Here is a 17,411-nt window from a genome sequence, read left to right as displayed (position 1 = left end):
GCGCCTCCTTATCTCAGTGGCAGAGCGCTGTTCTAGTAAACCAGAGGTCGTGAGTTCGATCCTCACAGGAGGCAAACGAATTTTGTAACAGCCCCTTCTACCGTAGGCCTTTCGAAAAAAGCGGTCAAGAATAAAAAAAATTATGAATGGGTGCGGTATTTAAGAAATTCTCTCGCAAATGAAAAGTGCGAAAGGTGCTATTAAAGTAGGCACCAGAAACTGCTGCTTTTGGCAGTCTCTGGAGAATGCCGACGTGAAATACTTAGTTCTTGTGAAGTAATTTCTACCCCTGGTAGAGACCCTCGCGGCTGTCGTCGTCGTCGGCGCCGCCGCCGCTTTGGTAATAGCGGCAACTCGCCATTGTATGACATATGGTGAGGTACCTTCTGCAACCGACTGAGATGGCAGTAAGCGATTGAAGCTGATTTGCAACCTCTTGTTTGATCAGCGTCATAAGGGCTTGAATGTAACTTGCGATGGGACACAGCAAGAAGTAGCGTCGCATTTTTAGTACTGAAATTGGAGATGGAGAATTGCGTCAAAGATGGGAAATTCATTCCGGCAAGCGCACAAATGGCGAAAATGAGGTGTGTGTGGGTAAGCACATTGCGCCAGTGACCGTGTGGCCTAATGGATAAGGCGTCGGACTTGGATCCGAAGATTGCAGGTTCGAATCCTGTCACGGTCGATTTTTTCCAGTTCTGCAAAAGATGCATGCTGTTTTACTGTGTTGTTTGAGTACTACAAAACTAGTTGAAAGTTGCTCCTGCCCGCTTCCTGGCTGCAAACCGGCGTCTACCTGAAGCACAAGCAAGACAAGGGGGTTCTGTAGCGAAATTTTCGGCACTGTGCCGATCAGGAGAGTTTTTGTTGGAACTACTGCGTCTGATTCAGGACCCAAGAGCTACGCCACAGGCGTCTGCGCACAGTCGAGCATGTGTGTTGAATAACGGTGCTGATAGCCACGTATCATTTCAAGTAGATTTGATTCCTTTCGGAGACAATTTTTCATTGAATAGGATTGTAGCTCGTTTGTGGCAGCAGGAAACAAGCTGTAGTGAAAAGGGCCTTCCATAGATGGTCGCAGGTCCCATAAGTATTGTATGGCTCGTAACGCGTTGTGTGGAGCCCGGCTAGCTCAGTCGGTAGAGCATGAGACTCTTAATCTCAGGGTCGTGGGTTCGAGCCCCACGCTGGGCGGCGCAAAATTTTGTGTCTACGCGCATGCAACCTGCGCCCCTCTCGTGAGCCTTGCGTAATAAACGTAACGGGTTACGACGATGCCTAGCTTCGTATGAATATCAGAGGAATGGTTTTTGAAGCTGAAAGTAACTCTGAAATGAAATAAATGTGTTGTTTTGGAATTTTAGGTGTACATCGATATCGTGTGAGATGTGTAGGAAAGGAGCAGCTGTGCTAACTAAATACAAATAATGGTCGCTAATGCGGTGCGTTTCCAGCTGAAGGGCTCCGATTCACTACTCCATTAGAATAAAGTACCCGAAAAGTGCACTAGGCGGCGCCTCCTTATCTCAGTGGCAGAGCGCTGTTCTAGTAAACCAGAGGTCGTGAGTTCGATCCTCACAGGAGGCAAACGAATTTTGTAACAGCCCCTTCTACCGTAGGCCTTTCGAAAAAAGCGGTCAAGAATAAAAAAAATTATGAATGGGTGCGGTATTTAAGAAATTCTCTCGCAAATGAAAAGTGCGAAAGGTGCTATTAAAGTAGGCACCAGAAACTGCTGCTTTTGGCAGTCTCTGGAGAATGCCGACGTGAAATACTTAGTTCTTGTGAAGTAATTTCTACCCCTGGTAGAGACCCTCGCGGCTGTCGTCGTCGTCGGCGCCGCCGCCGCTTTGGTAATAGCGGCAACTCGCCATTGTATGACATATGGTGAGGTACCTTCTGCAACCGACTGAGATGGCAGTAAGCGATTGAAGCTGATTTGCAACCTCTTGTTTGATCAGCGTCATAAGGGCTTGAATGTAACTTGCGATGGGACACAGCAAGAAGTAGCGTCGCATTTTTAGTACTGAAATTGGAGATGGAGAATTGCGTCAAAGATGGGAAATTCATTCCGGCAAGCGCACAAATGGCGAAAATGAGGTGTGTGTGGGTAAGCACATTGCGCCAGTGACCGTGTGGCCTAATGGATAAGGCGTCGGACTTGGATCCGAAGATTGCAGGTTCGAATCCTGTCACGGTCGACTTTTTCCAGTTCTGCAAAAGATGCATGCTGTTTTACTGTGTTGTTTGAGTACTACAAAACTAGTTGAAAGTTGCTCCTGCCCGCTTCCTGGCTGCAAACCGGCGTCTACCTGAAGCACAAGCAAGACAAGGGGGTTCTGTAGCGAAATTTTCGGCACTGTGCCGATCAGGAGAGTTTTTGTTGGAACTACTGCGTCTGATTCAGGACCCAAGAGCTACGCCACAGGCGTCTGCGCACAGTCGAGCATGTGTGTTGAATAACGGTGCTGATAGCCACGTATCATTTCAAGTAGATTTGATTCCTTTCGGAGACAATTTTTCATTGAATAGGATTGTAGCTCGTTTGTGGCAGCAGGAAACAAGCTGTAGTGAAAAGGGCCTTCCATAGATGGTCGCAGGTCCCATAAGTATTGTATGGCTCGTAACGCGTTGTGTGGAGCCCGGCTAGCTCAGTCGGTAGAGCATGAGACTCTTAATCTCAGGGTCGTGGGTTCGAGCCCCACGCTGGGCGGCGCAAAATTTTGTGTCTACGCGCATGCAACCTGCGCCCCTCTCGTGAGCCTTGCGTAATAAACGTAACGGGTTACGACGATGCCTAGCTTCGTATGAATATCAGAGGAATGGTTTTTGAAGCTGAAAGTAACTCTGAAATGAAATAAATGTGTTGTTTTGGAATTTTAGGTGTACATCGATATCGTGTGAGATGTGTAGGAAAGGAGCAGCTGTGCTAACTAAATACAAATAATGGTCGCTAATGCGGTGCGTTTCCAGCTGAAGGGCTCCGATTCACTACTCCATTAGAATAAAGTACCCGAAAAGTGCACTAGGCGGCGCCTCCTTATCTCAGTGGCAGAGCGCTGTTCTAGTAAACCAGAGGTCGTGAGTTCGATCCTCACAGGAGGCAAACGAATTTTGTAACAGCCCCTTCTACCGTAGGCCTTTCGAAAAAAGCGGTCAAGAATAAAAAAAATTATGAATGGGTGCGGTATTTAAGAAATTCTCTCGCAAATGAAAAGTGCGAAAGGTGCTATTAAAGTAGGCACCAGAAACTGCTGCTTTTGGCAGTCTCTGGAGAATGCCGACGTGAAATACTTAGTTCTTGTGAAGTAATTTCTACCCCTGGTAGAGACCCTCGCGGCTGTCGTCGTCGTCGGCGCCGCCGCCGCTTTGGTAATAGCGGCAACTCGCCATTGTATGACATATGGTGAGGTACCTTCTGCAACCGACTGAGATGGCAGTAAGCGATTGAAGCTGATTTGCAACCTCTTGTTTGATCAGCGTCATAAGGGCTTGAATGTAACTTGCGATGGGACACAGCAAGAAGTAGCGTCGCATTTTTAGTACTGAAATTGGAGATGGAGAATTGCGTCAAAGATGGGAAATTCATTCCGGCAAGCGCACAAATGGCGAAAATGAGGTGTGTGTGGGTAAGCACATTGCGCCAGTGACCGTGTGGCCTAATGGATAAGGCGTCGGACTTGGATCCGAAGATTGCAGGTTCGAATCCTGTCACGGTCGACTTTTTCCAGTTCTGCAAAAGATGCATGCTGTTTTACTGTGTTGTTTGAGTACTACAAAACTAGTTGAAAGTTGCTCCTGCCCGCTTCCTGGCTGCAAACCGGCGTCTACCTGAAGCACAAGCAAGACAAGGGGGTTCTGTAGCGAAATTTTCGGCACTGTGCCGATCAGGAGAGTTTTTGTTGGAACTACTGCGTCTGATTCAGGACCCAAGAGCTACGCCACAGGCGTCTGCGCACAGTCGAGCATGTGTGTTGAATAACGGTGCTGATAGCCACGTATCATTTCAAGTAGATTTGATTCCTTTCGGAGACAATTTTTCATTGAATAGGATTGTAGCTCGTTTGTGGCAGCAGGAAACAAGCTGTAGTGAAAAGGGCCTTCCATAGATGGTCGCAGGTCCCATAAGTATTGTATGGCTCGTAACGCGTTGTGTGGAGCCCGGCTAGCTCAGTCGGTAGAGCATGAGACTCTTAATCTCAGGGTCGTGGGTTCGAGCCCCACGCTGGGCGGCGCAAAATTTTGTGTCTACGCGCATGCAACCTGCGCCCCTCTCGTGAGCCTTGCGTAATAAACGTAACGGGTTACGACGATGCCTAGCTTCGTATGAATATCAGAGGAATGGTTTTTGAAGCTGAAAGTAACTCTGAAATGAAATAAATGTGTTGTTTTGGAATTTTAGGTGTACATCGATATCGTGTGAGATGTGTAGGAAAGGAGCAGCTGTGCTAACTAAATACAAATAATGGTCGCTAATGCGGTGCGTTTCCAGCTGAAGGGCTCCGATTCACTACTCCATTAGAATAAAGTACCCGAAAAGTGCACTAGGCGGCGCCTCCTTATCTCAGTGGCAGAGCGCTGTTCTAGTAAACCAGAGGTCGTGAGTTCGATCCTCACAGGAGGCAAACGAATTTTGTAACAGCCCCTTCTACCGTAGGCCTTTCGAAAAAAGCGGTCAAGAATAAAAAAAATTATGAATGGGTGCGGTATTTAAGAAATTCTCTCGCAAATGAAAAGTGCGAAAGGTGCTATTAAAGTAGGCACCAGAAACTGCTGCTTTTGGCAGTCTCTGGAGAATGCCGACGTGAAATACTTAGTTCTTGTGAAGTAATTTCTACCCCTGGTAGAGACCCTCGCGGCTGTCGTCGTCGTCGGCGCCGCCGCCGCTTTGGTAATAGCGGCAACTCGCCATTGTATGACATATGGTGAGGTACCTTCTGCAACCGACTGAGATGGCAGTAAGCGATTGAAGCTGATTTGCAACCTCTTGTTTGATCAGCGTCATAAGGGCTTGAATGTAACTTGCGATGGGACACAGCAAGAAGTAGCGTCGCATTTTTAGTACTGAAATTGGAGATGGAGAATTGCGTCAAAGATGGGAAATTCATTCCGGCAAGCGCACAAATGGCGAAAATGAGGTGTGTGTGGGTAAGCACATTGCGCCAGTGACCGTGTGGCCTAATGGATAAGGCGTCGGACTTGGATCCGAAGATTGCAGGTTCGAATCCTGTCACGGTCGATTTTTTCCAGTTCTGCAAAAGATGCATGCTGTTTTACTGTGTTGTTTGAGTACTACAAAACTAGTTGAAAGTTGCTCCTGCCCGCTTCCTGGCTGCAAACCGGCGTCTACCTGAAGCACAAGCAAGACAAGGGGGTTCTGTAGCGAAATTTTCGGCACTGTGCCGATCAGGAGAGTTTTTGTTGGAACTACTGCGTCTGATTCAGGACCCAAGAGCTACGCCACAGGCGTCTGCGCACAGTCGAGCATGTGTGTTGAATAACGGTGCTGATAGCCACGTATCATTTCAAGTAGATTTGATTCCTTTCGGAGACAATTTTTCATTGAATAGGATTGTAGCTCGTTTGTGGCAGCAGGAAACAAGCTGTAGTGAAAAGGGCCTTCCATAGATGGTCGCAGGTCCCATAAGTATTGTATGGCTCGTAACGCGTTGTGTGGAGCCCGGCTAGCTCAGTCGGTAGAGCATGAGACTCTTAATCTCAGGGTCGTGGGTTCGAGCCCCACGCTGGGCGGCGCAAAATTTTGTGTCTACGCGCATGCAACCTGCGCCCCTCTCGTGAGCCTTGCGTAATAAACGTAACGGGTTACGACGATGCCTAGCTTCGTATGAATATCAGAGGAATGGTTTTTGAAGCTGAAAGTAACTCTGAAATGAAATAAATGTGTTGTTTTGGAATTTTAGGTGTACATCGATATCGTGTGAGATGTGTAGGAAAGGAGCAGCTGTGCTAACTAAATACAAATAATGGTCGCTAATGCGGTGCGTTTCCAGCTGAAGGGCTCCGATTCACTACTCCATTAGAATAAAGTACCCGAAAAGTGCACTAGGCGGCGCCTCCTTAGCTCAGTGGCAGAGCGCTGGTCTAGTAAACCAGAGGTCGTGAGTTCGATCCTCACAGGAGGCAAACGAATTTTGTAACAGCCCCTTCTACCGTAGCCCTTTCGAAAAAAGCGGTCAAGAATAAAAACAATTATGAATGGGTGCGGTATTTAAGAATTTCTCTCGCAAATGAAAGGTGCGAAAGGTGCTATTAAAGTAGGCACCAGAAACTGCTGCTTTTGGCAGTCTCTGGAGAATGCCGACGTGAAATACTTAGTTCTTGTGAAGTAATTTCTACCCCTGGTAGAGACCCTCGCGGCTGTCGTCGTCGTCGGCGCCGCCGCCGCTTTGGTAATAGCGGCAACTCGCCATTGTATGACATATGGTGAGGTACCTTCTGCAACCGACTGAGATGGCAGTAAGCGATTGAAGCTGATTTGCAACCTCTTGTTTGATCAGCGTCATAAGGGCTTGAATGTAACTTGCGATGGGACACAGCAAGAAGTAGCGTCGCATTTTTAGTACTGAAATTGGAGATGGAGAATTGCGTCAAAGATGGGAAATTCATTCCGGCAAGCGCACAAATGGCGAAAATGAGGTGTGTGTGGGTAAGCACATTGCGCCAGTGACCGTGTGGCCTAATGGATAAGGCGTCGGACTTGGATCCGAAGATTGCAGGTTCGAATCCTGTCACGGTCGACTTTTTCCAGTTCTGCAAAAGATGCATGCTGTTTTACTGTGTTGTTTGAGTACTACAAAACTAGTTGAAAGTTGCTCCTGCCCGCTTCCTGGCTGCAAACCGGCGTCTACCTGAAGCACAAGCAAGACAAGGGGGTTCTGTAGCGAAATTTTCGGCACTGTGCCGATCAGGAGAGTTTTTGTTGGAACTACTGCGTCTGATTCAGGACCCAAGAGCTACGCCACAGGCGTCTGCGCACAGTCGAGCATGTGTGTTGAATAACGGTGCTGATAGCCACGTATCATTTCAAGTAGATTTGATTCCTTTCGGAGACAATTTTTCATTGAATAGGATTGTAGCTCGTTTGTGGCAGCAGGAAACAAGCTGTAGTGAAAAGGGCCTTCCATAGATGGTCGCAGGTCCCATAAGTATTGTATGGCTCGTAACGCGTTGTGTGGAGCCCGGCTAGCTCAGTCGGTAGAGCATGAGACTCTTAATCTCAGGGTCGTGGGTTCGAGCCCCACGCTGGGCGGCGCAAAATTTTGTGTCTACGCGCATGCAACCTGCGCCCCTCTCGTGAGCTTTGCGTAATAAACGTAACGGGTTATGACGATGCCTAGCTTCGTATGAATATCAGAGGAATGGTTTTTGAAGCTGAAAGTAACTCTGAAATGAAATAAATGTGTTGTTTTGGAATTTTAGGTGTACATCGATATCGTGTGAGATGTGTAGGAAAGGAGCAGCTGTGCTAACTAAATACAAATAATGGTCGCTAATGCGGTGCGTTTCCAGCTGAAGGGCTCCGATTCACTACTCCATTAGAATAAAGTACCCGAAAAGTGCACTAGGCGGCGCCTCCTTAGCTCAGTGGCAGAGCGCTGGTCTAGTAAACCAGAGGTCGTGAGTTCGATCCTCACAGGAGGCAAACGAATTTTGTAACAGCCCCTTCTACCGTAGCCCTTTCGAAAAAAGCGGTCAAGAATAAAAACAATTATGAATGGGTGCGGTATTTAAGAATTTCTCTCGCAAATGAAAGGTGCGAAAGGTGCTATTAAAGTAGGCACCAGAAACTGCTGCTTGTGGCAGTCTCTGGAGAATGCCGACGTGAAATACTTAGTTCTTGTGAAGTAATTTCTACCCCTGGTAGAGACCCTCGCGGCTGTCGTCGTCGTCGTCGGCGCCGCCGCCGCTTTGGTAATAGCGGCAACTCGCCATTGTATGACATATGGTGAGGTACCTTCTGCAACCGACTGAGATGGCAGTAAGCGATTGAAGCTGATTTGCAACCTCTTGTTTGATCAGCGTCATAAGGGCTTGAATGTAACTTGCGATGGGACACAGCAAGAAGTAGCGTCGCATTTTTAGTACTGAAATTGGAGATGGAGAATTGCGTCAAAGATGGGAAATTCATTCCGGCAAGCGCACAAATGGCGAAAATGAGGTGTGTGTGGGTAAGCACATTGCGCCAGTGACCGTGTGGCCTAATGGATAAGGCGTCGGACTTTGGATCCGAAGATTGCAGGTTCGAATCCTGTCACGGTCGACTTTTTCCAGTTCTGCAAAAGATGCATGCTGTTTTACTGTGTTGTTTGAGTACTACAAAACTAGTTGAAAGTTGCTCCTGCCCGCTTCCTGGCTGCAAACCGGCGTCTACCTGAAGCACAAGCAAGACAAGGGGGTTCTGTAGCGAAATTTTCGGCACTGTGCCGATCAGGAGAGTTTTTGTTGGAACTACTGCGTCTGATTCAGGACCCAAGAGCTACTCCACAGGCGTCTGCGCACAGTCGAGCATGTGTGTTGAATAACGGTGCTGATAGCCACGTATCATTTCAAGTAGATTTGATTCCTTTCGGAGACAATTTTTCATTGAATAGGATTGTAGCTCGTTTGTGGCAGCAGGAAACAAGCTGTAGTGAAAAGGGCCTTCCATAGATGGTCGCAGGTCCCATAAGTATTGTATGGCTCGTAACGCGTTGTGTGGAGCCCGGCTAGCTCAGTCGGTAGAGCATGAGACTCTTAATCTCAGGGTCGTGGGTTCGAGCCCCACGCTGGGCGGCGCAAAATTTTGTGTCTACGCGCATGCAACCTGCGCCCCTCTCGTGAGCCTTGCGTAATAAACGTAACGGGTTATGACGATGCCTAGCTTCGTATGAATATCAGAGGAATGGTTTTTGAAGCTGAAAGTAACTCTGAAATGAAATAAATGTGTTGTTTTGGAATTTTAGGTGTACATCGATATCGTGTGAGATGTGTAGGAAAGGAGCAGCTGTGCTAACTAAATACAAATAATGGTCGCTAATGCGGTGCGTTTCCAGCTGAAGGGCTCCGATTCACTACTCCATTAGAATAAAGTACCCGAAAAGTGCACTAGGCGGCGCCTCCTTAGCTCAGTGGCAGAGCGCTGGTCTAGTAAACCAGAGGTCGTGAGTTCGATCCTCACAGGAGGCAAACGAATTTTGTAACAGCCCCTTCTACCGTAGCCCTTTCGAAAAAAGCGGTCAAGAATAAAAACAATTATGAATGGGTGCGGTATTTAAGAATTTCTCTCGCAAATGAAAGGTGCGAAAGGTGCTATTAAAGTAGGCACCAGAAACTGCTGCTTGTGGCAGTCTCTGGAGAATGCCGACGTGAAATACTTAGTTCTTGTGAAGTAATTTCTACCCCTGGTAGAGACCCTCGCGGCTGTCGTCGTCGTCGGCGCCGCCGCCGCTTTGGTAATAGCGGCAACTCGCCATTGTATGACATATGGTGAGGTACCTTCTGCAACCGACTGAGATGGCAGTAAGCGATTGAAGCTGATTTGCAACCTCTTGTTTGATCAGCGTCATAAGGGCTTGAATGTAACTTGCGATGGGACACAGCAAGAAGTAGCGTCGCATTTTTAGTACTGAAATTGGAGATGGAGAATTGCGTCAAAGATGGGAAATTCATTCCGGCAAGCGCACAAATGGCGAAAATGAGGTGTGTGTGGGTAAGCACATTGCGCCAGTGACCGTGTGGCCTAATGGATAAGGCGTCGGACTTGGATCCGAAGATTGCAGGTTCGAATCCTGTCACGGTCGACTTTTTCCAGTTCTGCAAAAGATGCATGCTGTTTTACTGTGTTGTTTGAGTACTACAAAACTAGTTGAAAGTTGCTCCTGCCCGCTTCCTGGCTGCAAACCGGCGTCTACCTGAAGCACAAGCAAGACAAGGGGGTTCTGTAGCGAAATTTTCGGCACTGTGCCGATCAGGAGAGTTTTTGTTGGAACTACTGCGTCTGATTCAGGACCCAAGAGCTACGCCACAGGCGTCTGCGCACAGTCGAGCATGTGTGTTGAATAACGGTGCTGATAGCCACGTATCATTTCAAGTAGATTTGATTCCTTTCGGAGACAATTTTTCATTGAATAGGATTGTAGCTCGTTTGTGGCAGCAGGAAACAAGCTGTAGTGAAAAGGGCCTTCCATAGATGGTCGCAGGTCCCATAAGTATTGTATGGCTCGTAACGCGTTGTGTGGAGCCCGGCCAGCTCAGTCGGTAGAGCATGAGACTCTTAATCTCAGGGTCGTGGGTTCGAGCCCCACGCTGGGCGGCGCAAAATTTTGTGTCTACGCGCATGCAACCTGCGCCCCTCTCGTGAGCCTTGCGTAATAAACGTAACGGGTTATGACGATGCCTAGCTTCGTATGAATATCAGAGGAATGGTTTTTGAAGCTGAAAGTAACTCTGAAATGAAATAAATGTGTTGTTTTGGAATTTTAGGTGTACATCGATATCGTGTGAGATGTGTAGGAAAGGAGCAGCTGTGCTAACTAAATACAAATAATGGTCGCTAATGCGGTGCGTTTCCAGCTGAAGGGCTCCGATTCACTACTCCATTAGAATAAAGTACCCGAAAAGTGCACTAGGCGGCGCCTCCTTAGCTCAGTGGCAGAGCGCTGGTCTAGTAAACCAGAGGTCGTGAGTTCGATCCTCACAGGAGGCAAACGAATTTTGTAACAGCCCCTTCTACCGTAGCCCTTTCGAAAAAAGCGGTCAAGAATAAAAACAATTATGAATGGGTGCGGTATTTAAGAAATTCTCTCGCAAATGAAAAGTGCGAAAGGTGCTATTAAAGTAGGCACCAGAAACTGCTGCTTTTGGCAGTCTCTGGAGAATGCCGACGTGAAATACTTAGTTCTTGTGAAGTAATTTCTACCCCTGGTAGAGACCCTCGCGGCTGTCGTCGTCGTCGGCGCCGCCGCCGCTTTGGTAATAGCGGCAACTCGCCATTGTATGACATATGGTGAGGTACCTTCTGCAACCGACTGAGATGGCAGTAAGCGATTGAAGCTGATTTGCAACCTCTTGTTTGATCAGCGTCATAAGGGCTTGAATGTAACTTGCGATGGGACACAGCAAGAAGTAGCGTCGCATTTTTAGTACTGAAATTGGAGATGGAGAATTGCGTCAAAGATGGGAAATTCATTCCGGCAAGCGCACAAATGGCGAAAATGAGGTGTGTGTGGGTAAGCACATTGCGCCAGTGACCGTGTGGCCTAATGGATAAGGCGTCGGACTTGGATCCGAAGATTGCAGGTTCGAATCCTGTCACGGTCGACTTTTTCCAGTTCTGCAAAAGATGCATGCTGTTTTACTGTGTTGTTTGAGTACTACAAAACTAGTTGAAAGTTGCTCCTGCCCGCTTCCTGGCTGCAAACCGGCGTCTACCTGAAGCACAAGCAAGACAAGGGGGTTCTGTAGCGAAATTTTCGGCACTGTGCCGATCAGGAGAGTTTTTGTTGGAACTACTGCGTCTGATTCAGGACCCAAGAGCTACGCCACAGGCGTCTGCGCACAGTCGAGCATGTGTGTTGAATAACGGTGCTGATAGCCACGTATCATTTCAAGTAGATTTGATTCCTTTCGGAGACAATTTTTCATTGAATAGGATTGTAGCTCGTTTGTGGCAGCAGGAAACAAGCTGTAGTGAAAAGGGCCTTCCATAGATGGTCGCAGGTCCCATAAGTATTGTATGGCTCGTAACGCCTTGTGTGGAGCCCGGCTAGCTCAGTCGGTAGAGCATGAGACTCTTAATCTCAGGGTCGTGGGTTCGAGCCCCACGCTGGGCGGCGCAAAATTTTGTGTCTACGCGCATGCAACCTGCGCCCCTCTCGTGAGCCTTGCGTAATAAACGTAACGGGTTATGACGATGCCTAGCTTCGTATGAATATCAGAGGAATGGTTTTTGAAGCTGAAAGTAACTCTGAAATGAAATAAATGTGTTGTTTTGGAATTTTAGGTGTACATCGATATCGTGTGAGATGTGTAGGAAAGGAGCAGCTGTGCTAACTAAATACAAATAATGGTCGCTAATGCGGTGCGTTTCCAGCTGAAGGGCTCCGATTCACTACTCCATTAGAATAAAGTACCCGAAAAGTGCACTAGGCGGCGCCTCCTTAGCTCAGTGGCAGAGCGCTGGTCTAGTAAACCAGAGGTCGTGAGTTCGATCCTCACAGGAGGCAAACGAATTTTGTAACAGCCCCTTCTACCGTAGCCCTTTCGAAAAAAGCGGTCAAGAATAAAAACAATTATGAATGGGTGCGGTATTTAAGAATTTCTCTCGCAAATGAAAGGTGCGAAAGGTGCTATTAAAGTAGGCACCAGAAACTGCTGCTTGTGGCAGTCTCTGGAGAATGCCGACGTGAAATACTTAGTTCTTGTGAAGTAATTTCTACCCCTGGTAGAGACCCTCGCGGCTGTCGTCGTCGTCGGCGCCGCCGCCGCTTTGGTAATAGCGGCAACTCGCCATTGTATGACATATGGTGAGGTACCTTCTGCAACCGACTGAGATGGCAGTAAGCGATTGAAGCTGATTTGCAACCTCTTGTTTGATCAGCGTCATAAGGGCTTGAATGTAACTTGCGATGGGACACAGCAAGAAGTAGCGTCGCATTTTTAGTACTGAAATAGGAGATGGAGAATTGCGTCAAAGATGGGAAATTCATTCCGGCAAGCGCACAAATGGCGAAAATGAGGTGTGTGTGGGTAAGCACATTGCGCCAGTGACCGTGTGGCCTAATGGATAAGGCGTCGGACTTGGATCCGAAGATTGCAGGTTCGAATCCTGTCACGGTCGACTTTTTCCAGTTCTGCAAAAGATGCATGCTGTTTTACTGTGTTGTTTGAGTACTACAAAACTAGTTGAAAGTTGCTCCTGCCCGCTTCCTGGCTGCAAACCGGCGTCTACCTGAAGCACAAGCAAGACAAGGGGGTTCTGTAGCGAAATTTTCGGCACTGTGCCGATCAGGAGAGTTTTTGTTGGAACTACTGCGTCTGATTCAGGACCCAAGAGCTACGCCACAGGCGTCTGCGCACAGTCGAGCATGTGTGTTGAATAACGGTGCTGATAGCCACGTATCATTTCAAGTAGATTTGATTCCTTTCGGAGACAATTTTTCATTGAATAGGATTGTAGCTCGTTTGTGGCAGCAGGAAACAAGCTGTAGTGAAAAGGGCCTTCCATAGATGGTCGCAGGTCCCATAAGTATTGTATGGCTCGTAACGCGTTGTGTGGAGCCCGGCTAGCTCAGTCGGTAGAGCATGAGACTCTTAACCTCAGGGTCGTGGGTTCGAGCCCCACGCTGGGCGGCGCAAAATTTTGTGTCTACGCGCATGCAACCTGCGCCCCTCTCGTGAGCCTTGCGTAATAAACGTAACGGGTTATGACGATGCCTAGCTTCGTATGAATATCAGAGGAATGGTTTTTGAAGCTGAAAGTAACTCTGAAATGAAATAAATGTGTTGTTTTGGAATTTTAGGTGTACATCGATATCGTGTGAGATGTGTAGGAAAGGAGCAGCTGTGCTAACTAAATACAAATAATGGTCGCTAATGCGGTGCGTTTCCAGCTGAAGGGCTCCGATTCACTACTCCATTAGAATAAAGTACCCGAAAAGTGCACTAGGCGGCGCCTCCTTAGCTCAGTGGCAGAGCGCTGGTCTAGTAAACCAGAGGTCGTGAGTTCGATCCTCACAGGAGGCAAACGAATTTTGTAACAGCCCCTTCTACCGTAGCCCTTTCGAAAAAAGCGGTCAAGAATAAAAACAATTATGAATGGGTGCGGTATTTAAGAAATTCTCTCGCAAATGAAAAGTGCGAAAGGTGCTATTAAAGTAGGCACCAGAAACTGCTGCTTTTGGCAGTCTCTGGAGAATGCCGACGTGAAATACTTAGTTCTTGTGAAGTAATTTCTACCCCTGGTAGAGACCCTCGCGGCTGTCGTCGTCGTCGGCTCCGCCGCCGCTTTGGTAATAGCGGCAACTCGCCATTGTATGACATATGGTGAGGTACCTTCTGCAACCGACTGAGATGGCAGTAAGCGATTGAAGCTGATTTGCAACCTCTTGTTTGATCAGCGTCATAAGGGCTTGAATGTAACTTGCGATGGGACACAGCAAGAAGTAGCGTCGCATTTTTAGTACTGAAATTGGAGATGGAGAATTGCGTCAAAGATGGGAAATTCATTCCGGCAAGCGCACAAATGGCGAAAATGAGGTGTGTGTGGGTAAGCACATTGCGCCAGTGACCGTGTGGCCTAATGGATAAGGCGTCGGACTTGGATCCGAAGATTGCAGGTTCGAATCCTGTCACGGTCGACTTTTTCCAGTTCTGCAAAAGATGCATGCTGTTTTACTGTGTTGTTTGAGTACTACAAAACTAGTTGAAAGTTGCTCCTGCCCGCTTCCTGGCTGCAAACCGGCGTCTACCTGAAGCACAAGCAAGACAAGGGGGTTCTGTAGCGAAATTTTCGGCACTGTGCCGATCAGGAGAGTTTTTGTTGGAACTACTGCGTCTGATTCAGGACCCAAGAGCTACGCCACAGGCGTCTGCGCACAGTCGAGCATGTGTGTTGAATAACGGTGCTGATAGCCACGTATCATTTCAAGTAGATTTGATTCCTTTCGGAGACAATTTTTCATTGAATAGGATTGTAGCTCGTTTGTGGCAGCAGGAAACAAGCTGTAGTGAAAAGGGCCTTCCATAGATGGTCGCAGGTCCCATAAGTATTGTATGGCTCGTAACGCGTTGTGTGGAGCCCGGCTAGCTCAGTCGGTAGAGCATGAGACTCTTAATCTCAGGGTCGTGGGTTCGAGCCCCACGCTGGGCGGCGCAAAATTTTGTGTCTACGCGCATGCAACCTGCGCCCCTCTCGTGAGCCTTGCGTAATAAACGTAACGGGTTATGACGATGCCTAGCTTCGTATGAATATCAGAGGAATGGTTTTTGAAGCTGAAAGTAACTCTGAAATGAAATAAATGTGTTGTTTTGGAATTTTAGGTGTACATCGATATCGTGTGAGATGTGTAGGAAAGGAGCAGCTGTGCTAACTAAATACAAATAATGGTCGCTAATGCGGTGCGTTTCCAGCTGAAGGGCTCCGATTCACTACTCCATTAGAATAAAGTACCCGAAAAGTGCACTAGGCGGCGCCTCCTTAGCTCAGTGGCAGAGCGCTGGTCTAGTAAACCAGAGGTCGTGAGTTCGATCCTCACAGGAGGCAAACGAATTTTGTAACAGCCCCTTCTACCGTAGCCCTTTCGAAAAAAGCGGTCAAGAATAAAAACAATTATGAATGGGTGCGGTATTTAAGAAATTCTCTCGCAAATGAAAAGTGCGAAAGGTGCTATTAAAGTAGGCACCAGAAACTGCTGCTTTTGGCAGTCTCTGGAGAATGCCGACGTGAAATACTTAGTTCTTGTGAAGTAATTTCTACCCCTGGTAGAGACCCTCGCGGCTGTCGTCGTCGTCGGCGCCGCCGCCGCTTTGGTAATAGCGGCAACTCGCCATTGTATGACATATGGTGAGGTACCTTCTGCAACCGACTGAGATGGCAGTAAGCGATTGAAGCTGATTTGCAACCTCTTGTTTGATCAGCGTCATAAGGGCTTGAATGTAACTTGCGATGGGACACAGCAAGAAGTAGCGTCGCATTTTTAGTACTGAAATTGGAGATGGAGAATTGCGTCAAAGATGGGAAATTCATTCCGGCAAGCGCACAAATGGCGAAAATGAGGTGTGTGTGGGTAAGCACATTGCGCCAGTGACCGTGTGGCCTAATGGATAAGGCGTCGGACTTGGATCCGAAGATTGCAGGTTCGAATCCTGTCACGGTCGACTTTTTCCAGTTCTGCAAAAGATGCATGCTGTTTTACTGTGTTGTTTGAGTACTACAAAACTAGTTGAAAGTTGCTCCTGCCCGCTTCCTGGCTGCAAACCGGCGTCTACCTGAAGCACAAGCAAGACAAGGGGGTTCTGTAGCGAAATTTTCGGCACTGTGCCGATCAGGAGAGTTTTTGTTGGAACTACTGCGTCTGATTCAGGACCCAAGAGCTACGCCACAGGCGTCTGCGCACAGTCGAGCATGTGTGTTGAATAACGGTGCTGATAGCCACGTATCATTTCAAGTAGATTTGATTCCTTTCGGAGACAATTTTTCATTGAATAGGATTGTAGCTCGTTTGTGGCAGCAGGAAACAAGCTGTAGTGAAAAGGGCCTTCCATAGATGGTCGCAGGTCCCATAAGTATTGTATGGCTCGTAACGCGTTGTGTGGAGCCCGGCTAGCTCAGTCGGTAGAGCATGAGACTCTTAATCTCAGGGTCGTGGGTTCGAGCCCCACGCTGGGCGGCGCAAAATTTTGTGTCTACGCGCATGCAACCTGCGCCCCTCTCGTGAGCCTTGCGTAATAAACGTAACGGGTTATGACGATGCCTAGCTTCGTATGAATATCAGAGGAATGGTTTTTGAAGCTGAAAGTAACTCTGAAATGAAATAAATGTGTTGTTTTGGAATTTTAGGTGTACATCGATATCGTGTGAGATGTGTAGGAAAGGAGCAGCTGTGCTAACTAAATACAAATAATGGTCGCTAATGCGGTGCGTTTCCAGCTGAAGGGCTCCGATTCACTACTCCATTAGAATAAAGTACCCGAAAAATGCACTAGGCGGCGCCTCCTTAGCTCAGTGGCAGAGCGCTGGTCTAGTAAACCAGAGGTCGTGAGTTCGATCCTCACAGGAGGCAAACGAATTTTGTAACAGCCCCTTCTACCGTAGCCCTTTCGAAAAAAGCGGTCAAGAATAAAAACAATTATGAATGGGTGCGGTATTTAAGAATTTCTCTCGCAAATGAAAGGTGCGAAAGGTGCTATTAAAGTAGGCACCAGAAACTGCTGCTTTTGGCAGTCTCTGGAGAATGCCGACGTGAAATACTTAGTTCTTGTGAAGTAATTTCTACCCCTGGTAGAGACCCTCGCGGCTGTCGTCGTCGTCGGCGCCGCCGCCGCCGCTTTGGTAATAGCGGCAACTCGCCATTGTATGACATATGGTGAGGTACCTTCTGCAACCGACTGAGATGGCAGTAAGCGATTGAAGCTGATTTGCAACCTCTTGTTTGATCAGCGTCATAAGGGCTTGAATGTAACTTGCGATGGGACACAGCAAGAAGTAGCGTCGCATTTTTAGTACTGAAATTGGAGATGGAGAATTGCGTCAAAGATGGGAAATTCATTCCGGCAAGCGCACAAATGGCGAAAATGAGGTGTGTGTGGGTAAGCACATTGCGCCAGTGACCGTGTGGCCTAATGGATAAGGCGTCGGACTTGGATCCGAAGATTGCAGGTTCGAATCCTGTCACGGTCGACTTTTT

General features: G+C 47.8%; 24 non-coding genes across 24 annotated transcripts; all 24 read left to right on the top strand.

Moving 5' to 3' along the window:
• Positions 1-2: 2 nt before the first annotated feature.
• Positions 3-74, top strand: Trnat-agu (transfer RNA threonine (anticodon AGU)). Its single transcript has one exon. It is a non-coding gene; the product is annotated as a tRNA-Thr (tRNA).
• Positions 75-1,127: 1,053 nt separating this feature from the next.
• Positions 1,128-1,200, top strand: Trnak-cuu (transfer RNA lysine (anticodon CUU)). Its single transcript has one exon. It is a non-coding gene; the product is annotated as a tRNA-Lys (tRNA).
• A 321-nt stretch (positions 1,201-1,521) lies between these two features.
• On the top strand, positions 1,522-1,593 carry Trnat-agu (transfer RNA threonine (anticodon AGU)). Its single transcript has one exon. It is a non-coding gene; the product is annotated as a tRNA-Thr (tRNA).
• A 1,053-nt stretch (positions 1,594-2,646) lies between these two features.
• Trnak-cuu (transfer RNA lysine (anticodon CUU)) lies at positions 2,647-2,719 on the top strand. The gene has a single exon. It is a non-coding gene; the product is annotated as a tRNA-Lys (tRNA).
• Positions 2,720-3,040: 321 nt separating this feature from the next.
• Trnat-agu (transfer RNA threonine (anticodon AGU)) lies at positions 3,041-3,112 on the top strand. The gene has a single exon. It is a non-coding gene; the product is annotated as a tRNA-Thr (tRNA).
• A 1,053-nt stretch (positions 3,113-4,165) lies between these two features.
• On the top strand, positions 4,166-4,238 carry Trnak-cuu (transfer RNA lysine (anticodon CUU)). The gene has a single exon. It is a non-coding gene; the product is annotated as a tRNA-Lys (tRNA).
• A 321-nt stretch (positions 4,239-4,559) lies between these two features.
• Positions 4,560-4,631, top strand: Trnat-agu (transfer RNA threonine (anticodon AGU)). The gene has a single exon. It is a non-coding gene; the product is annotated as a tRNA-Thr (tRNA).
• A 1,053-nt stretch (positions 4,632-5,684) lies between these two features.
• On the top strand, positions 5,685-5,757 carry Trnak-cuu (transfer RNA lysine (anticodon CUU)). The gene has a single exon. It is a non-coding gene; the product is annotated as a tRNA-Lys (tRNA).
• Positions 5,758-6,078: 321 nt separating this feature from the next.
• On the top strand, positions 6,079-6,150 carry Trnat-agu (transfer RNA threonine (anticodon AGU)). The gene has a single exon. It is a non-coding gene; the product is annotated as a tRNA-Thr (tRNA).
• Positions 6,151-7,203: 1,053 nt separating this feature from the next.
• Positions 7,204-7,276, top strand: Trnak-cuu (transfer RNA lysine (anticodon CUU)). The gene has a single exon. It is a non-coding gene; the product is annotated as a tRNA-Lys (tRNA).
• A 321-nt stretch (positions 7,277-7,597) lies between these two features.
• Trnat-agu (transfer RNA threonine (anticodon AGU)) lies at positions 7,598-7,669 on the top strand. The gene has a single exon. It is a non-coding gene; the product is annotated as a tRNA-Thr (tRNA).
• A 545-nt stretch (positions 7,670-8,214) lies between these two features.
• Trnaq-uug (transfer RNA glutamine (anticodon UUG)) lies at positions 8,215-8,287 on the top strand. Its single transcript has one exon. It is a non-coding gene; the product is annotated as a tRNA-Gln (tRNA).
• Positions 8,288-8,726: 439 nt separating this feature from the next.
• Positions 8,727-8,799, top strand: Trnak-cuu (transfer RNA lysine (anticodon CUU)). The gene has a single exon. It is a non-coding gene; the product is annotated as a tRNA-Lys (tRNA).
• Positions 8,800-9,120: 321 nt separating this feature from the next.
• Trnat-agu (transfer RNA threonine (anticodon AGU)) lies at positions 9,121-9,192 on the top strand. The gene has a single exon. It is a non-coding gene; the product is annotated as a tRNA-Thr (tRNA).
• A 1,053-nt stretch (positions 9,193-10,245) lies between these two features.
• On the top strand, positions 10,246-10,318 carry Trnak-cuu (transfer RNA lysine (anticodon CUU)). Its single transcript has one exon. It is a non-coding gene; the product is annotated as a tRNA-Lys (tRNA).
• A 321-nt stretch (positions 10,319-10,639) lies between these two features.
• On the top strand, positions 10,640-10,711 carry Trnat-agu (transfer RNA threonine (anticodon AGU)). Its single transcript has one exon. It is a non-coding gene; the product is annotated as a tRNA-Thr (tRNA).
• Positions 10,712-11,764: 1,053 nt separating this feature from the next.
• Trnak-cuu (transfer RNA lysine (anticodon CUU)) lies at positions 11,765-11,837 on the top strand. The gene has a single exon. It is a non-coding gene; the product is annotated as a tRNA-Lys (tRNA).
• Positions 11,838-12,158: 321 nt separating this feature from the next.
• Trnat-agu (transfer RNA threonine (anticodon AGU)) lies at positions 12,159-12,230 on the top strand. The gene has a single exon. It is a non-coding gene; the product is annotated as a tRNA-Thr (tRNA).
• A 1,053-nt stretch (positions 12,231-13,283) lies between these two features.
• Trnak-cuu (transfer RNA lysine (anticodon CUU)) lies at positions 13,284-13,356 on the top strand. Its single transcript has one exon. It is a non-coding gene; the product is annotated as a tRNA-Lys (tRNA).
• Positions 13,357-13,677: 321 nt separating this feature from the next.
• On the top strand, positions 13,678-13,749 carry Trnat-agu (transfer RNA threonine (anticodon AGU)). The gene has a single exon. It is a non-coding gene; the product is annotated as a tRNA-Thr (tRNA).
• Positions 13,750-14,802: 1,053 nt separating this feature from the next.
• On the top strand, positions 14,803-14,875 carry Trnak-cuu (transfer RNA lysine (anticodon CUU)). The gene has a single exon. It is a non-coding gene; the product is annotated as a tRNA-Lys (tRNA).
• A 321-nt stretch (positions 14,876-15,196) lies between these two features.
• Trnat-agu (transfer RNA threonine (anticodon AGU)) lies at positions 15,197-15,268 on the top strand. Its single transcript has one exon. It is a non-coding gene; the product is annotated as a tRNA-Thr (tRNA).
• Positions 15,269-16,321: 1,053 nt separating this feature from the next.
• Trnak-cuu (transfer RNA lysine (anticodon CUU)) lies at positions 16,322-16,394 on the top strand. Its single transcript has one exon. It is a non-coding gene; the product is annotated as a tRNA-Lys (tRNA).
• Positions 16,395-16,715: 321 nt separating this feature from the next.
• On the top strand, positions 16,716-16,787 carry Trnat-agu (transfer RNA threonine (anticodon AGU)). The gene has a single exon. It is a non-coding gene; the product is annotated as a tRNA-Thr (tRNA).
• Positions 16,788-17,411: the final 624 nt, after the last annotated feature.

The sequence above is a fragment of the Schistocerca serialis genome, chromosome 7 (genome assembly GCF_023864345.2).
Source record: "Schistocerca serialis cubense isolate TAMUIC-IGC-003099 chromosome 7, iqSchSeri2.2, whole genome shotgun sequence".
NCBI lineage: Eukaryota > Metazoa > Arthropoda > Insecta > Orthoptera > Acrididae > Schistocerca > Schistocerca serialis.
Note: the sequence above shows the minus strand (reverse complement) of the source record. Positions and strands in the feature narration are given on the sequence as shown.